This window comes from Caloenas nicobarica, chromosome 4, assembly GCF_036013445.1.
Source record: "Caloenas nicobarica isolate bCalNic1 chromosome 4, bCalNic1.hap1, whole genome shotgun sequence".
In the NCBI taxonomy this organism is placed as follows: Eukaryota; Metazoa; Chordata; class Aves; order Columbiformes; family Columbidae; genus Caloenas; species Caloenas nicobarica.
In genome coordinates, this window is record NC_088248.1 from 42617822 (window position 1) to 42624300 (window position 6479).

Below are 6479 nucleotides of genomic sequence, written 5' to 3' on the forward strand. Positions count from 1 at the left end.
TATCACTAATTGTAAATCTATTATTAAGTAGAAACACTAGATAAAGCTTCCAGTGTTCACATTTCATTCTTCTTTGAAGATGTATATATTGTTTGTCAGGAATTACTTTTCTTCTTTGGAACATTTCAGTGATGAGCGACCCTTTCAAAAAGAACACTAGTGCTTTGATTTATTTTGAAGGCATTCTCATTAAACTGTGTACTGCTATTTTGAAATACATGATTACTCTAAAAGTGCTGACACAAATATTTTTTTCATACACTTTTCTGTGAATGTTAAGTCAAGGACATGAACATACCCTTCTTCATCTGCATAGAGATGAAGCAGCTTCATATATTCATCGTTTCTTCCTCTGCTGTCAGTTTTATGTATATAGATTTTTTGAAGAAAATGTACTAAGTAAGTGTTTAATAAAACTACCAGTTTTATAACACATACAGCACTGCAATTTTTTAAAGTTCAATTATAGGAATAAACATATCTATTAGTAATAGCCATACTAATACACATTTATATAAATATTTCAGCACAATTGAATAAACTAATACTAACATTTATTTCTTTGCATTTTTACAGCCTTGATGTGACCAAGTTCTAGGTACAATTGAGTTGTTGTTCTAATTTAGTACCTGCCTAAGACATTTGTCAATTTCTACTAAACATTTGGAACAAAGTTTTTTAGGCTTTTTGTCAATACAAATCACTACTGTTTTGGTTTTTGTCTTTTTTTTTTGGATGCTGTATTATTGCTTTTCAGAAGGATTTGAACAATACAAAATACTTTCTGTAATTTGAACATCGACTCTAAAGAATTTTAGAGTGTGTTAGAAGCATGCAGACAGATTTTAAATGCATTTTAACAGAGGTTTGTTGAGACATTTTGTAATGATTCTAAAGCCAGGTACTGTATGTACTTGTGGTTTGCATGTAGAGCTGCTAGTATTTACTGAATAACATTGGTTTAACTGAAATACCACATCAAGCATATGTGAATGAGGTTGGACTTTCTGGTGAATATTCTGGTTAATGTGCCTCTTTCTGAGTATTAGCATATATGAGATTTGTTCATGAAATGTAGAAAGAAAAGGATGTCTATTTCCACAAAGTATCATATGATTATTTCATGTCTTTTTTTGTTCTTTAAATCTGTAACCAAAAAATTGTACCATTAAGTGTATTGGGTGAAAAATTTAAATACCCCATAGGGATTATATTTAGTGTTATGATTTCTGCAGTATCTTGGGACTTCTTCACATGCTGCAGAACATGTAAGCAGAGAATTTGTTCAAAACTTCCTCTGTTTTTGACCTCAGAGTCATCCATACTGTCATACTGTTATAAAGATTTAGGCATTTTTTCAGATTCTCTAAATTTGTTTGATGTCCTTCATCAATACCATAAAAGTAATTATCCAGTTACTTGTTAGCAGTTATTTAAAACAGGGTTTTTTTGTTTTAAAGCAAACCTTTCTTTTTCCACCCATCACTACTGTTCATCTAACATGCTAGGAGGCAAATTAGCGTAGGCCTCTGGATATCATCAATGCAGATAGTGCCAGAGAGCACTGAATTTGCTTTCTTATTAACTATCATGTGTTAGTTACATATGCTCATTAACATCTTTCCTTTTTTGAAAAGAAAATATCATTATGCTCATCTTCTAAAAGCAGTTTAATTCTTTTCCAGCCACAAAAATAGAGAAGATTTCGTAGGATCTCTGGTGGTTATTTTCAGCACATATACTCACAAATAAGACAAATCTTCCTTCCAACTGTCTTCTACCATGCATGACTTGCCCAAATATTTTGGGAAATATATGAAAAAGACAGTACAAACTGTCAAGTCTTTACATTAGAATTCCTTAGACTATTTGAATATTCTTCATTATTTTCTTAGTGGAAACCTGGACCGTTACTCTTGAATAATATAGCTTTGGAGAAAGACATAATCTCTCCTTTAATAAACAAGAGTTCTCATAATTTCTGCAGCTACAAGCAGCAATAATTCCTGCACTATCTGTCTGCATATAATTTGTGCCTCTGTCCACATGAACCTTTTTAAATTCTAGATGAAGACATCTGAGATTTAAAGAATAATAAAGTGGAGATTTTTGGACTGGGAAAAAAATAGGTGGGGGGAGCAATTAAGGAGAAAAGGTAAATGAGAAAGGCTGTAAAAAATGAAAGAGGAAAGAAATAGAGACAGAATTAGTGCAGACCCTGAGTTATTCCTTTGACGGTGATAACTTCGAGAGTAAAGAAGGTAATAGATAGGAAAGTCAGAAAGAGGCAGAGAAAAGCAGGATTATGCAGTATAAGATTGTCTTTGAACATAGTACAGAACAAAAGCATCTGACTTATCAAGAGAAATATCTTTCTTTAAATGCAGAAAATAGCTGGATGCTCCAAGACTACTTACTGGCTTTTGGTTGAAGTTTATGGTATTGGCCCTGATCCTTAATCCTCAAGTGATGTGTGAGAGACTCTTCTTATCATAACATTGCTACAGCTTTTGTGTGTTTAACAGCTTTCAAGGTAATTAATTTTATTTTGGAATGAAAACAAAACTTTTTGTGAGTTTGAGTGAAACAGAATCAAATAACTTGATCCTCAGGTTTCAAGTCAGTCCTGGTCAGAAGCAATCTGGCAAAATGTCAGAAATCTCGTTACGGTAATCTTCATAAAAATCAATAAATCACTGCAGAGTGTCTTGTCTTTGAAAAACAGTGTGTTTTGACAGATTACATGTTGTCAAAAATATTTTGACCATTTTAACTTGTCGATTTAACATTTTCTGTGGGGTTGTGAAACTCACTCCTCCCTCTAGACTGTAACATGCCAGATCTGTTGCCTGTCATTGCAGAGTGTGAAGGAAAACTGCTTCCTGTCCTGGACTTTGTGGCAAACACTAAATAATTTCACATGGTTGGTTTCTAGAAGGAATGAGTAGAAACATCTTTTCACTTTTATTTAGTTTGTCTGATTTGTTTTTATATATTTTCAACAGGCTAGTGGATTTAGCTTTGCTTGTGATTTACAAACATGTTGAGGTAGACATGAAAGAAATTCAGGCTCCATAAAGCCTGAAAAGTCATGGTGCTTAACTTAGCTAGGATCCAGAACCCTACAGAGCGAGTTCAACATATACCCAGTTTTATGACTCAAACAGCAGAAGTTCTGAGCATCAAGCCTGAACAGCCAATTAAAAATACACCCAGAACTAGCCTTCTTTGTCTTCCTTACTCAGTACCACATGAAATACTTTTGCTTTTGCTCCAGTCATTGAGTATGCACATTTTCTGATTACTGTTTTTTGTAAAAAATATATACAGTTCTTTCAGGGGGGATGTCAGGTCCTCTCTTCTTAACAGCTGACTTTAAAAATACTGAAGAGGTCCAGGAAATCAAGAATACTCTGCACAGTGGAACATAATTAACAGGAAATAGTGAAAATTACCTACAACTACAAGATAAAACATTTCAATTGGAGATATGGGTTTCAATCCATTCAGGAAGAGGCTGAACTTGTACCCAGATTTCCCATACTCCGGACCTCTGTTCAAACCATGAATCTATCTTATGAAAAGAGAGAAAAAGTAAGAGGTACTGTACAAGAAGAAAGAAACAAATTTCATGGAGAATGCTCTTGTTCCAAGTGAAATTTCTCAGAGGGAAAAGGTTGGAAAAAAAAAAGCCTAGCTTCTGCTTCTTGACTATGTTTGTATACAAGCTGGGTTGACTCAGAAAGTTCCAGGTGAGCAGATAATCAGAGCTCTAAAAGCCTAGATGAAAGATTAAAAGCAAAACCAAACTAACCTGTTTGATGTATATAGTTCGAATGCCTCCAGAAAGAATTTACCTGTAAGCATTTGTGACTATGAGACCTCAGTTCTGAAAACGCATATCTAAATTTTTGTCTTCTGTAACCTTAGGAGGTCTTAGAGAACAGACCCTGAAGAGGAAATGGCAAGAAAAGTTTTGTGAAGCAATAACTATAGCAAAAGAAAAAAGAGACATTTGGAAAATTTTTGCCTTTAATGAAATACTGCCCTGAAAGATTAGAAGAGCTTTCATCAACTAGTTATCTTCAAGCCCACTTCATTCAAATACATGGGAATATTAAGAAAATGTAGACCACATGTATCTTTGAACCTAATATATAGGAATCTGAGTCTTTACCTTGCCTAGAATTTTTATGGAAAGAGGAGTAAAATGCATAGACATATTTTTATATATGCACTTATATGTGTGCGTGTGCCCTTTTAATATTTTCAGTGAATTTTGTTTTTGTAAAACTGTGGAGCTAATAATAATAGATTGATATCATACGATACTTGCAGATATTGCAGAAGCTTCCTTGAATATTACCAATCTATCTACTTTAACTGGCAGATAATGAAACAAATATTTTATGCAGGGAGTTTTGGTGGACAGCACAGGCTCTTTCAGTGTAACCTAACACCCAGACAAGTTGGAACTTATATTGCAGGACCAGTAATAGAATTCTGTGCTGAATGTACTTTTCATATGAATTTAAGTTTCCACTTCTTATGTCTAGTATTCAAATGTTGAAAAAATAATACTCAAGACAGTGTGTAGGTAATTTACTAAATTGCCTATGAATAACTGTTTATAACACATGTACCCAAATGTATTAGATGGACTATAACATTTGCCAATGTAATATGCACATTTATTTTTCTGCCGAGTGCCAAAATCATGTCCAGAAATTTACAAGGCACATAATATATTGTTCCTTCCTCCAGCCTGTCATAATTTAAATATCAAATTAAATTTTTATATGCATACTTCTTAACAGTAAAAGCCCTATAATTTTAGCATGATTTATGTATATCCAGAAAAACTGCTGTAACATATTACATCTTTTTCTTTGGCTTTCTGTATTGGCTTTATGGATATTTTCTTGATTCATTTTTCAAGAAGAGAAATGGATTCTCAGGGTTAGTTACATAAAAGATTATAGAGGATTAGAAAGCCACTGGTGGTGTTTGTATAAACTTAACAAAAGATGACAATTAATGTTGCAAACATTTAAGATCAATTGATATTTAATGGTATGCAATAATCTCATTCAAATATTTTTAGGAATGCACTAGAGTCTTTACATTATGGACATTAAGCAAATACAAAAGTACGTGTGGACCATCAGCTGTGATAAGACATGAGAAATGTCTTTCTCCTCACCTATAAACAAGTAGATTGGACTTCATTCCTATTAATACTTATCCCATGAATTTGGCCACTGAATGAGTCAGTTAACATCAGTGTAAAGGCTCTGTTATCACTTTCTAAAACATAAAAATGGAGAGACATCCCTTAACTTCTGTATTCCTTTGAGTGTTTTGTCACTCAAAAGTTATGCTTCTAGAATATAGGACAAACAGCTCTTTTGTGTACATGATTGCTTACAAAAATATTTTATATATTAATTTTTAATATAATGCACTAATATTTAAATAAAGTGATATTTGATACAGATAAACTACAAATTGGCTATAATTTATTTACAATTTTTTTTTTTTAAATTTAAAAACCTCATACACTCATACACTTTCTCAGGAGGAAAGGGCAAAAAAGGCCTAAAGAATATTAGAGAATTGTTCTTGGATTGTTCAGTAAAATAGTGAAAATTCCAAAACTGGGACTGATAAAGAACAAGATTTTCCTTGGACACAGCACAGTAGTATGTTAAAGAAGTATCTGTTTGTGAGTAGCCTGTCTCTTTACCTAAAATTTCTGTAAGATTCTTCCCCTCAACATTAACATTCTTTTACAGGTTAAGGTCCAAAATTAGAATTCATGAAACTTGATCTTTAGATGATTCCTTCTAACTGCAGAGGCACTCTGGCAAAGAATATGAAATGTTTTTTTTATGTGGTGCTTCTTGTTGTGTGTGTGTATGTGTGGTTTTTCTGGTAATTTGTTTTTGTTTGTTTGTTTTGGGTTTTTTTTAATAGTGTTTTAAAAAATTTATTTTGTTTTCCTAGCGTTAAAAAATATAAATATTATTTCAAAATATAAAATTTATGCAATAGGATACAGAAATTAGAACTATATCTTATCCAAGTGCACAGAACTTTTTTTGCTACTTTTACAGAACTGGGTAGTGTAAGATATACCTGAAGTCTTCAGGGCATCATTTTATATCAGGAGAAATGTATTTCCAAGCACATCTGGTTTTAAAGAATTTCTCTTCCCTCTCTTTCAAGGTCCATGTATAAGTCTGTTCTATGAGAACATTAGTTCGTCCAACAGAAAAAAATAGCTTTGGTACATAAATTTATCTGTTTTTTGTAACCATCTTTGCCTTCGGAAACCCCAAGGCCAAGCAACTCACATAATATCCAAAAGCATCACTTTAGTTCCTTAAGTTTCAGCTGACAAGGTGCCCTTGGTGCAAAAAAGCTTAGGGCATCAGACTAAAATACAATATTAGAAAACTCTGTCTTTGAGAAGACAG